The sequence below is a fragment of the Panthera pardus genome, unplaced genomic scaffold, assembly GCF_024362965.1.
Source record: "Panthera pardus isolate Hobbes unplaced genomic scaffold, ASM2436296v1 HiC_scaffold_13, whole genome shotgun sequence".
Taxonomy (NCBI): domain Eukaryota; kingdom Metazoa; phylum Chordata; class Mammalia; order Carnivora; family Felidae; genus Panthera; species Panthera pardus.
In genome coordinates this window covers 155,061,389-155,075,362 of record NW_026526688.1, presented here as the reverse complement: position 1 = coordinate 155,075,362, position 13,974 = coordinate 155,061,389, and the positions used below count along the sequence as shown (strand labels likewise).

At 37.1% G+C, this 13,974-nt stretch overlaps 1 protein-coding gene across 33 annotated transcripts in view; it reads left to right on the top strand.

Moving 5' to 3' along the window:
* The window catches only part of ADGRL3 (adhesion G protein-coupled receptor L3), an 813,483-nt gene that overhangs the window by 361,081 nt on the left and 438,428 nt on the right, over positions 1-13,974 (top strand). The window lies entirely within an intron of this gene.

The window sequence follows — 13,974 nt, the reverse complement described above, 5'->3', positions numbered from 1 at the left end:
TAGTGGAGACCAGAGAGAATATTCTCACTGACCACAAAGCCTAGCTTGCTAGATTAGAAAAAGATAAAAAGGAAAACCTCATCTGTTCTTTCTTTCTTTCTTTCCTTTTCTTTTCTTTTCTTACCTTTTTTTTTTTTTAATTCACTTTTTAAGAGCTTTTAAAAGCTCTTAAAAAAAAAAAAGGAGACCCAAGATTTTGGTCTCTTGGAGCCAAACTAATACCTGAGAGGGATGTGCTGCTGGGTGGGAATTGTGAGATGTTTTAAAGAGTACCTTACTGCACGGACATTTTCTTGGGGGTGGTGGATGACCTAGTCTCAATCTAACTCATTTCATGACCAATTTTTCTTAACATGGGAGTCTTTGAGTTAGGTGGTGAGTGCCATAATAGCTTTTAAGTGCTCAGCCTCTGCCTATCAGTTTTCTGCCTTTGGCTTCCAAGATGTCCCTTAGCAACAGCCTTTATCTAATTTGCACATTAACCCACAGCAAAGTTTATCTAAACAGGTGCTGGTCTGGTGACAACAGCTCCAATAATAGGCTTATAGGTTTACATGCCTGTGTTCTACACTGTGGTTTTCCTTCTAATGAGAGACATCAGACCGACAAAGCAAAATGGTGACCATCGTCAGAAGGAAAAAGATCAGTGAAAACAGGAGTACACAAAACAAATCTTTATCAGAGTTGTTGTACCCAAGAAACTAGTTCCACAATTTTTTTTTTGTTCCAGCTAATCTCCATTAGAAAAGGAAAATGGGGAATGTATAGGACTCTCACTTCCACTGGACCTTGCAGGCAGAGGTCCAGGAAACTGCTGTGGTAAGAATTCTTACCTCCTGCCAGCTTTGTGTTAGGAGTCCCAGGATCTTTGGGCTGCAGTAGCCTCAGAGTGAGCAGTGTCTAGTCGGTGAAGTTAGTCCCTTCCTGGTCACCTACTGTAGGGACAGAAAAATTTTCCATTCTTCACTTCTAGGGTTGTTTGCTGCTCTAATTAAATTGATATAACACAGGTTAATGGAGGGAAAAACAAATTAGACACATACAGGAGCCCCATACAAATATAAGACCCAAAGTGTAGCCACCAGCTGAAGTTTCTACAATATGCTGAGCTAAGGAAAGGATACGGGTCTAGGGACACAAGGGGGCATAAGGTCATTCACTGGAAAGGGAAACAAGGTGTTTGGAAAACAGAGGTTACCCTGTTAAACAGATAAGAGTCTTAGGGTAGAAGGTATTTCTGGGAATAGCTCTCTGGTACAGGCCCCCTTTCCAATGTAAATTTAGGCAATTGAGGAGGAGGTAAAGAGCTTTTTCTGAATCTGTAGTTTCTTAAAAATAATGAGCCTAAAATAATTCTTATGCCATAGAAACGTATATTGGGGTGACGAATTCTGCTCTACTTTAACTTACAAAAATTTCTCTCCTAAATTTAGTTGTTTAGTTCTCTCATTTATATTGATATTTTCTACAAGGAGTGTCCTAACCACCATTTGTGTGTGTGTGTGTGTGTGTGTGTGTGTGTGTGTGTGTGAAAGAGCGGTGGGATGAGAGAGGGAGAGAGAGAGGAGAGCGCGCGTGCACAAGCGAGAAAGGGAGAGAGAAGAAAATTAATTTTGTATCTAAATGTATAAAATACTGTTACTGGGCACACTGACTTAAATTTATGCCAGTGTAGAGGAGGCAAAACTTTGCTCTCTTAGATTCAGAAGTTGGAACCTCTGAATTCAGCTGGCAAAAGACAAGATTAGCAGGAGAAAAGGTTTATTTCACATGCACATGGGGTATAACAGAAACAAAGTGACAACCTCAAGGAATGAATTAGACCTGGGGCTAATATTGCATTTTAACAAAGCAAGAAAAAGTGTGGCGAAGACCCCAGGTAGAAGAAAAGGGTGTTCAGACTTCTGGGGCAGGGGTAGTTGGGATAAGGTGAATAGAAATGTAGGTAAGGAGGGTCCTTTATGAAAAGGCGTGTTATGCAGAGTCCAGTAATCTCAGGTGATAACAGTTGTTCCCAGAGTTCTCTTCTTCCTACAGTGGGAGAGGAGGATACCTTTACAAATGGAAATTTCCTTTACAGATGTAAATTTCCTTGACAAAAGGGAAATTTATTCCCTGCTTTTTATGTGGAAAGTAGGAGGGCAGAGAGCTCCTCCTGTGTTTGCTATTTCTTAATTGCCTCAGCTCAAAATAATTCTTATGCCACTGTGGCATATTTGGGGGTGATGTATGCTGATGCCTTTCATTTGCTTTAGAATTTCATTAAATGTCCACTAAGAGAACGGTCTCCCAATTTATGTAGCCATGTTTTAATTTTAATGAATTGTATGTCTTTATTTCCCAAGTAAAAAGTAGCAGGCATCTTTGTCTTGGTGAATGCAAAAGACATATGAAGTGGTTTAAAAATAAATAAATATAATCAAGATTCTACACATTCTGCCTTTTTTCAATAAACATTGAGTACCACTGCTGCAGGAGTTGTTTTAGATGGCAGAGAACAGAGTAGGATAGAGGTGAGCAAGGGGCAGAATATTCTGCTCCCATGAGAAGGCATTCTAGGGAAATGCCTAGCAGACAGAGGGATAAAAAAGTTGAAAATATGGTTTAAAAATATGGTAATTATATTGATGAAGTTTTGGGATGCTGGTAGGGTTCAGGAGGTCTTGAACTGATGGCCAAGAAGAAATTCTTGAAGATGTCTTTGGTACAAAAAGGTGATTTTATTAAAGCACAGGGACAGGACCCTTGGGCAGAAAGAGCTGCTTTGTAAGTGTAGGGGGTAACAGTGTTACGGAATCTGGGAGATAAAGTCCAGAGGTAGTTTCCAGACAGACTTTCACACTCTAAAGACTTACTAGTAGCCTAGCTATTGTCAAGCTAAGGTTGTTTTTATTTCTAGCAAAACATTAAGACAGTAGGGAGTTTCTGGACTTTAGGCCATTCATGGGATTGCTTTTTTCTGGTAAACTGGTGTTATCAGTTTAACCATCTGTTTTTTGTCCTCACCCGTTTTTGGGTAGCCAAGAGTGTTCAAGGAATATCACACTTGTCCCACATGGGAGGGGGGTGCGCTTAGCCTGCACTTTGCCTTCATCTTGCCCCATGTTCCCTCATTAATGATGAAGTTTTGGGGTGATGGTGAGGTTTCAGAGCGGACGGCCAAGAAGGAATTCTTGAAGATGTCTTTGGTGCAAAAAAGTGATTTTATTAAAGCACTGGGACAGGACCCATGGGCAGGAAGAGCTGCACAGGGGTTGTGAAGAGTGACTCCTTATACACTGTGCGCCTGGGGCAAATAAAGTCAAGAGGAGGTTTCTTAAAGGAATTTTCCATATGTTAAAGACTCACAGGTTACTGGAGATGTAGCTATTTTCAGGGTAAGGTTGTTTTTCCCTCTGGCGAAGCATTAACATTAAGACCATAGGGAGTTCCTGGAGAAACATTTTACTCTGCCTGCCTCAAGTGTTTGTCAATGGGCTGCAGGTTATAAAGAAATTTAATTGTACCTGTGATTTCTTTCTTGCCGTTGTTCCCCACATCACTATGTGATGTTGGAACTCCAGGACACTGAGTCTATAGGTTTCTGGATATTAGGTTATTGATAAGATTGCCTCTTTCTTGTAATTTACTAAGATATTTGTAAACTGATGGAAACTCTATCAGTTTAACCATTTGTTTTCTGTCCTTCCCTTTGTCCTTGCATAGCCAGGAATGTCCAAGGAATATCACACATATTTCACCTGGGGTGATGGTGTGCTAGCTTGTACTTTGCCCTCTGCCTGCCTTATGCTCCCTCATCATAAGTGCTGTGCAGAAGAATAGGGCAGGGGAGAGGGATTGCAGAAATATGGGGAGGTTGCAAGTATAAAGTATATAAACAGAGTATCTCACTGAAAAAGTGACTTCTGAGCAATGGTATATCTTGGTGTTGCAGGATTTTTTCTTTTTTTTACCTTAATACCCAGAGTTTTTGTTTAGCCACTTCAAAGAATGAAGAGGTAGACACAATAAAATGAGCAGCAGGCAAAAGTTTATTAGAGATAATTTCATAAAGTAAGAATAGCATGAAACCTCTCTGTATAGAAAGGGAACAATCCAAAGTTAATACCCACAGACTATAGGCAAGGGTCCTTGTTTTATAAGGTTTTTGTTGGCCCCCTTTCCTTCTCCCTTGTTTCTTCGTAGTCTACCCTTATTGGCTAAGTAACTCTAAATGCTGTCATTCCTTTTTGTTTGGCTTGTTTCTGTTGTATGAGGGGTAGTCTATGGCCATACTGTTCCTAGTGGGTCATACGTTTTATGGTCTACTTATTTTTAGTCCAGTCTATTGTCAAATTCCTAAGGGAAACCTGAGGGAGAGTAGATGGTGTCTATTACATTTTTAAGAAGAACTTTACACCTGAGGAAGTTTGCTGTGGTCAGGTACTCCCGGCATTGTTCCAAAATATGTGTTTTTCCCCACCCAGGGACCTCAGGTCCTAACCTTTTCCTCTCTACCTATTTTATCCTATCTTTTTCCTATCATTTTGGGAAAGAACATTCTAGGCAGAAGAAATAAGAAGTAAAAAAAGGCTGTGAGCCTGGAGTGTGGGGGACAGCAAGGAGATTGGTGTGACTAACGTATACTGAGCAATGAGGTGGGTACTGAGCAAGAGGAGAGTTTTGGAGGTAGGAGTGGTTGTGTGTCAGGGGGATTAGATAGGGCAGAGTAAAGGCTTTGGATCTGAGGCAAATGAGAGCACTTTGAGCAGAGCAATCACATGATTTGATTTTCTCTTTTCTAAGGATTCTTCTGCCCTCTGTATAGAGCATCAATTGCAGTGGGAAAAGACCTTCCTTAGGTTGAATTTAAGAGTTTTTAATTTAAGAATTAAAGGTTTTGCTAAACGCCTTGAACTGGACTCAACAAACAAAGATTCCTACAGGGCCAGGAGATCATGTGAAATAGTAAAGCTAAGTGTTGAAAGCAGCTGGGGATTAAGATGAAAAACAGCAGTAGGTAGGTAAGCCTCAGTGATGAAGATTCCAGGGAGTTGTGAAGGCTAGGTAGGTCGGTTTGAGGGAGCCCAGTTTGGAGAGGAAGTCATTTGGTCACCTTCAGTTTTACAGTGTAGTAACCTGGGCCCAAGCATTGCTAGGTCTTCATATTTTTTAAGAGAAGCCAAAATGGGAATTTTTTGTTGTTGAATCTCCTTATTTTTAGATGTATGGACACTAATATATTTAAAGCACTCTGCGGTCCATTACTGTTGGGGTGATTAAAGCAGTTCTGAGGGTAGGATTTACCAGAAAGCTTCCAGTTTGCATTTTCTAATCTACAGCAGGATAAAGCAGATAGTTTCAACACTGAAATAAGAAGTAAAATGAAAAGAAAGGGAGAGAGATCAGTCTCTAAATTTAGATCTTTTCAAGTGAAAGGCTCATCAAAATTTTCTTCTCAAAAATATTTAGTCGTAATCCGATAGTGAGTATGACCTAAATTAAAGCATTTTTGTCTCAATGATTTTTAATACGCTATCAGATTAAAATGATTCTTCACACATACACATTCTAGAATACTTCATTCTTAAATAGCAGGAACACTCATACACATATATAATCTAAAACAGATTTCCATTATGTATCCTTAGTGGATGCATGGTACAGTTGTTTTTATTACAAACATGTCATTGATTCACAGACGTCAGGCACCAGGAATTGCTGGAGTTTGTAGACTCACTATGTGGTTTTAGTAAAAATAAAGCAGTAAAAGTCGATAACCCATTTATTATCAATGTGTACCCTCCACAGAATTGGGCATTTTAATGATGGCACTGCCTGTTCCAGTGGACAGAGCTCCTTACAGTGTCATTTATAAGTCATTACTTGTAAAATTCTCCAGCAGGCTGACTGCCTGTCTTTCACTCTATACGGCTAAAGTGCTTTAGGTCTCTAGAGTTGGAATTAATAAGAGCACTCCAATCTAACCTTAGGAATCTTTCAAAGGGTGTAGTTTATTTAGTATAAAAGTGTATACGTTGGTCATTTTACCTTAAGTCATTGAACAGATTTTCAGGGGGTTTTTTTTCAATTTTTAATTAAAAAAATTCATTTATTAAGAACTATGATGAAGTGCAGCAATTTTTCATGAGAAAGGAATAACAGGTTACTTGGATAAGAATATTTACAAAACTGGGGCGCCTGGGTGGCTCAGTCAGTTAAGCGTCCGACTTCGGCTCAGGTCATCATCTCCCAGTTCGTGAGTTCGAGCCCTGTGTTGGGCTCTGTGCTGAAAGCTCAGAGCCTGGAGCCTGTTTCAGATTCTGTGTCTCCCTCTTTCTCTGCCCCTCCCCTGCTCATGCTCTGTCTCTCTCTGTCGCAAAAATAAACATTAAAAAAAAAATTTAAAAAAAAAAGAATATTTACAAAACTGTTGTTATAATATGGATCTTTACCTTAAAACCTTGTGTAGAACTTATGGGTGAAACAGCAATTTTGATATGTGGCTTGTGAAATATGATTTAAAAAGCATCCAGAGTTTTGGGAACGTCAGAGTATATATCTTGCATGTTAGTGCCTCTATTGAGTTAGTTCAAAATTCAAAGTTATTGATTTATATTCTGTTCTATAACAATATCTTGGATTTTCTGGCTACAAAAAGTCTGAGTACAGTTGAATGGAGGTTTTGATAGAATTGAAACACTTTTCAATCATTTTTCTTACATGTTCCTGGCTTCCTTGTAGACTTTTCTAGTGTGCATTGGATGCCTATTTTATTTTATTTTTTATTTTTTTTAACTTACATTTGTTTATTTTTGAGAGAGAGAGAGAGAGAGAGAGAGTGCAAGTGGGGGAGGGGCAGAGAGAGGGAGACACAGAATCTGAAGCAGGCTTCAGGCTCTGAGCTGTCAGCACAGAGCCCAACGCAGGGCTTGAACTCACACACTGTGAGATCATGACCTGAGCGAAGCCGGATGCCCCACCAACTAAGCCACCCAGGGGCCCCCCCCATCTTTTTTTTTTCTAATTTATTTTTTATGTTTTATTTTTGTATTATTGGATGCCTATTTTAGAGGCTGAGTAAGAAAAGATAGCATGCTGACATTTACATTTAGCCCTTTGGTAAACCTGTAACCCATAATGTTGTTACTGGTGCTACTGTCTTTTAGGGGTGGTGATGGTGGTGATTATGATAAGTAAGGAGCTAAGACAGAACTCCCTGTTTTTCAAGAACTCTTGTAGGAATCCTCCCATGGGACCATTTTATTATAAAGCAAGATCCTGTTAAGGTCCTGGTAGAAATGGGTACCTTTTTCTAGGCCACGAAGAACATATTTGACATATCCAAATCTTTTTTAAGGTATTATAGTGACTGACTTAAACTTTCTGAGTCTTCTTTTCCCGTTGGTAAATGTAGATTATAATACCCTTTGGGTTATATAAGAATGAAAGAAGCCTACTGTGTGTAAATGATCATTGCATTGAGGTTTAAATAAGAATAGTGCTCAGCACAGGTACTGTTGAAGAATGAGGGCTTAGTCATACTTAGGCATTATTATTATCACCACATACTGTGCTATGTGAAGAATAAATGAGAAAGATACAATACATTCGGTGCCGTGTTTGGCACAGAGGAAGCTGTCTGCGTGGGCACTCCTTGATTATCATCATCATCACCATCATCACCACCCAACCACTGTCACTTTCTCACTACCTAAAATTCCAAATGTTATTCTTTGAATGATAAATAAAATGATTTGTAGATAAATGGATCCATGGCTATGAACTCTTTTTCAGTCCGCTTCATTTTTTGCATGATAACTTGAATGTCTTCTGTGAGCTGCCCTCCCTTTGCCAATATAAGCTGCTTTTGTTTATGGCCTGGCTGGATATTTAAATAAAAATTAGAAAATGAAAAAAAGTTTAAAAATAGAAGCTTGGATTGTACCCACCATGGCATTTAGTATGATTAGACTGGATTTGGCTCTTACTTGTACACTAATAGTCAGTGCATCTGACACATTGGCAGTAGGTTTTTCCAGCACAAATGTTCATGCTTTATAATATTTTGTGCTTAGTGTGTGGACATATTTGTTATGTGTTACTTTTTTTTCTGGCAGTACCATAAGGGGATGAAAGTGTGACTAAAAACGTAGGAAACAAGAAAAGCAAGAGTAAAATATTTGTGCCTTTTTCCCAATTTGCTTATGTCCATATTCATGTGCATAATTTGGTGACCTAAAGAGGAAATAATAAAGTATTTATGCACAATCACAATCATGTTATTTTTTTAGTCTAGCGTTATGCATATTTTATGGAACAAAATTAGTTTTGAAGGAATAGAATATGAAACTCAGTTCACTTAGTGCTCTGTGAGCATGCCGTATTCATTCATGTGTATTCACTCGACATGGAATCTTCTTCTTTCTCTTTGATGCTTAACCATCCCCCTCTGATTCACATGACAAACTTTTAATTATCTTTGAAGATACAGCTTCAAGACTCATTACTTCCTAAAGAAGCCCTCCTGTGCTATGACTCCTTCCCTGGCCAGACAACATTAGAGATACCTTGCTGCTCCCGTGGCCTACCCTGCCAGGCTCTATTATGGCATTTACCCTATTATATTGCTATTGATTATTTGTCTAGAAACAAACCAGAAGTACAAACTGGGGAGAAATGCTGGATGTGACTTTGTGTTGTTATTTTAAATCGCTGGTGCTTAGTATGGTGACTAGCTTGTCATTTGCAATAAATTCTTGTTTGTTTTATGAGATAATGAATGTAATAATGTAATAGTTAATAGGGTGTCTCTTATCTATCTAGAAATGACTTGGTATATAACATCATTCTTGTATATTTCAAAGTAGAAGTTGAAAAAATTATGGTAATCTGATTATACTTGACCTGTAAGTCACCAAGAGAATCTCAATTTCCAAGGGTCAAATTATTATATCCTGAAAATGTGATGATTGTGATTGTCTTTTGGGAAATGGTGGGATAATCTGAGTACCTAAAATAATTATGGTGACCACATGCTTTTGGAGGTCACTAAGTGGGCAGGGATAGAGAAACCCAGTACTACCAAATTGGCTCAGTTCTCCAAATCCCATTGAAATTTTTTTTAACCTTAATTTAAAGACATGGGAGATAATCTACCTCTTTATAACAACCTATAGAAGTTTTTTTTCATCTTCATCTGGCTGATTCCATATGGCGTCCCCCACTGCTTAGGGTCTGCTATACATGAATCTCCTTATTGTGGCAGTGAGATGGTGGGAAAGAGATAATAAGCCTGTTTGCTCTCCAGTAATAGGTTTGTTTTCATTGTCACCAAAATTCAGATCTTCTGATTTATTTAAGGTTGTAGCAATTTTCTTTAAGGTAAAATGTCATGGTTACTTGGGTTGCTAATAACTTAAGTATCTGGACTATAGAGAAAGATATACTATCATATAACTAAATAAATAAACATGGTACCTTTTATTTTAACTTTCCTTCAAGGTTCTTAAGGAGTATGAGTGTGCCTTATTAATAATATTGATCAGTACTTACTATAAACTCTCACAACAAATTTTTTGCCATCCGGGGAAAATTAATTCTGCCATTGAAGACTCATTTCTACTAGGATGCGTGTTGAATCACTTATTTGGTAGTAGATAAAAGAGAAACTAATTCTGCTTATCTTCCATTATTTAACAATGCCATTTTAACATAATTTTGAAAGAACATTTCCAATTCTCTGGTTTAGGAAAATTGTTGATAAAGTAATGCATGTTTTGGAAGATGATAGACCTTCTAATTATCAAGATGCAGTTATTTCAACCTGTATCTCATTTGTAATCTCATTTAACTCTAGGTACGTTAGGTTTCCTAACACCTCTGCTGCAGGAAGAAAAATGACTGATTTACTGCTTTTTTTAAAACAGATGATTCAGAAGTCTGGGAAAGGAGGAAACAGAAGTCTCTTCAGGGTATTTGACCTAACTCTAGAAGAATTTTTGAATACCTGAAATTTCCACAGCCTTATGCTAAGTAAATACTGGTCAAGTTCTTGCAGGAAAGGCAAATATTCTCTGCATGTGTTCCTCTCTATTATGAAACACACTAACTGTTGTTCTATTTCTTTTTCATGGAAACTTATAAATTATAACCAATAAATTTCATTAAAAATCTATCTATATATATATGAATTCTTATTTTAATTCTCACTTTAGAGAATTTAATTCTTGACTTTAGAAACTATTTTTAGCTGGAAGATCCCATTTAGTGGTATATATATATATATATATATATATATATATATATATATATATATATGGCATAATGTTTATTCTTATCATGCCATCTATCCTATGGTTTGCTAATTCTAAACACAGCCTTGCCTGAGTGAATTTATTACTCATAAGATGGCCCTAGCTCTATATTAGTGTTTTAAGTAGACTTAAAATTTATATTTAAATCATATTTAATCACATATTATTTTGGACTACTAATGATAATAGAGGATAATAACTCTTGCTGAACTGACAATATATTGGAACTAAACTTGTCATTTCCTCAATGTGCTTTGATTGGGGGTCTATTAATATTAGCTGTAATACTGCTAAAATGACCCTCTTTTCCCCCCAATTTGCTTGACTTCGTATGAATTATAAACTGTTTTCTTGAGTTTTATAATTTCTAATTCATAGTTTTGAGGGGGAAAAGTCTAAAAGTCTATTGATTCTTAGAAAAGGAAGATGAGAGAATTTGCCCAAGAACTATAGGAAGTCTATTAGTTTGTTAGGGCTCCTGTAAAAAGCACCTCCCACTGGTGGCTCAAACAACAGAAATTTATTTTCCCACAGTTTCAGAGGCCACAGGTTCAAGATCAAGGTGTTCACAGGGTTGCTTTCCTCTAATGTCTGTGATGGAAGGGTCTGTTCTGGGCCTCTCTTCTTGGCTTACACATGACTGTCTTCTCCCTGTTTCTTATGCAATCTTTTCTCTATGCATGTCCCTGTGTTCAGATTTCCTCTTAGAAGGACATCAGTTTTACTCGATTAGGCCCTATCCTAATAATCTCATTTTAACTTGTTTATCTTTTTAAAGATCTTGTCTCCAAATAAGGTCACATTCTGAAATACTGGAGGTTAGGACTTTAACTTAGGAATTTTGGCAGGAGACACAATTCAACACATAATAGGAAAGTTGAATTTTAGTAAAACAAAACAAAAAAAAATAACTGATTTTCTCTTTTCCCAGTAGGGCTATACCTGCTATTTCAAGGTATTTTTTACAATATAAATGTTTTCTCTTGGTATCTGTGGTATATTAGAGGAAATTTACAAAATATGTTTTGGCATAGGACTCAATAGTTTTAATATGTCTGGTGAAGATAAGATAGGTAGGATTCCTAAGTACAATTAAGTATTAAATATAACATGCAATAGTTTATACAGGAAAGTTTAACTTTACTTAGACAATGTTTTTAAAAAATAACTTAGTGTAAAATTTGTGCCATTTTTACTGTCATTAGCAATACATGTGTACCCATTTTATTCCCTTCGATTGTTAAAATTAAAATTTTTTTCTTTGATGAAAGCTGATCTATTTGCTCAACAAAAATACAATATCCTAATTTAGATAACATGGACCTGCCCATATTGTATCATCAATCACCTACTCAACTTGGGCTCTAAGCTTAAAGAACATTATTAATCATTTACTTTACTTCCCATGTTTAATGATAAGGAAATAGATGCCTGAAGCAGAGAAGGGACTTGCCAAATGCTATGCAATTAGTAGAAAATAGAGGGCAAGAACCCAGAAATTATAGAATAAAAATTCAACTAATTTTACAACTTTAAATGACCTTTGATTTTATCAACTCTGTAATTTTCCAGATGAGGGAACTAAGGCTCAGAGAAGTTAAATAATTTGTCAAAGTCATACAGTTAGTTCAGTTGTAGAGTAAATATTAAAATGCAAGTTTAACTGGTATACTCGTTTCTAACTCAATTCAAGCAAGTTCAGTGTCAAGGAATGTTTTATGGGCCTTTAGGTAGCCTGATCTTCATCATCCCACCCCCCAGATAACACTTACTAAAGTGCTTAGATACACTTACTAAAAATATTTAAGCAAATGCATACATAAATGGGAAAAATAGAGTATTTGCAATCTTCAGACTGTTTAGTCACAGCTTAATTTGTAGTACTATTTGAGTAAGTAGTTGCTTATTAGGAAGAAAAACTACATTAAAGTTTAAGGATAAGACTTCTGTCTTTCCATCATCTAAACATCTAGCTAGATTGCTGCTCCTTAGCCCCTTCTGGTACTTTCTACCGAATTCACTGATGTCTTTGGTATACCATTCGCGTCGGGGCAGGAAGTCAATTAAGTCTAATTACTAATTTGTTTTGTTGTGGTTTTCCACTTATCATGGCACTTTATATATTTCCTCAGTATGTTTTCATGTATCTTTTAATCTACCAAGTTATATTATTAGTGTATTATCTAACTTTATTTGAAATCTTTCTTCTCTTTCAATATATAATCATTTCCTTTCATTTTTAATCTTTTGGCATGGCCTCACACCAAAAATCTATAAACGTTTTTAAGCTTTCTTAGCAAGACATGCTGAAACAAACAAGAGAATAGACAAAGTAAAATAATAATGATGATAGTTTCCAAAAGTGTATACCATATACCCTATCCTCTTATACATTTTCTCCAACTCATACTGATAAATTTGTAACTGAATATATTCTTTATCTTTAGTGGATCCAAATTCATGTTTTCCTTTCTTTCCTCCTATTCTATAGAACCAGTTCTTGATCAGTAGATGAAAGAATTGTGAAATAAATCCTAACATTCATATCTGAGGCTATAAGGAATTAAGCAATACATTGATCATATATTTAAAAAGTAATGAAGTCAAAATTCTATTACAGAGAATTTCTACCCTCTGTATATTAGCCCCACTCTAATGTACTAAAGCAAAGGGGTTAACTAAACGTCTTATACCGGAGTCCAGCTCCATCAGGTCCAGGGTTCCCAAAGGATGAACGGCGTCGGCCAAAAAGTGAAAATAACAAAACTAAAATAAAAAACTAAAATAAAAAAATAAATAAAAATGGACACAGACAACACCAGTGTGAACTGGCTGATTTATTGTAGTAAACGTGGCATTATATATGCTAGTGATTTCCTTGTAGCATACGTCATCTATGTTTTCTGGCATTACCCAATTCTAAAATTGTTCCTTTGTGTCATCACCCAATAAGGAATAACATGAGTGTTTTCTCATAACGTTCCCTCCTGCCCTTTGCTTATTGATTAGTTTCTGTTATTGTTTTTATTATATATCTATGTTTATCTATAATCTATAAAGTATTTGCTTTGCTGTTTTCATGAAAGGTCATTTATCTCTCAACACCTCAAGTGGAACAGTTACAGGGACATGACCTCTTAGTTGTTTCCCTGAACCATTCATGGTTTTGAAGAACAAAAGTGTTTGCCTGGGTCCGAGGTGCCAGGAGGGGGCCAAGAGGGCCTTAGAAACCCATGCCTCATACATTCTCAGAGACACAATGAACCTAGGAACCAATGAACCATTTTGTACCTTACCGACTAGGTTCAATCATCATCTGGAATGCTTCCTGGGGGCCAAGTGGGCCTAGGGGTTAGAGTGACCTGCGTCCATAGATACACTACTTAGTTACTGGAGTGGGGCTTTCAGATCCATATGTCTCTCTTTTGTTGGCCGCCTTTGCTGGCAAATGCATGAGGCTATCCTTCCTGTAAGTAGAGGAGTCTCCATAGGGGATGGCAAGGGCTAAACGTAAGGCCGCTCAATTTCTTGGGAACCTTATTTTCTTTCCTAATGGTTCTTTTCCCAGGGGGCCTGTCGAGGGCAATTCCCCAACAGACAATACCCCAGGTTGTTTTAAGGCCGAATTACCTAAAAGCGGGAGTGCAAGAAGCTTCCGTGTCGGTGGGCCGCCTTGCAG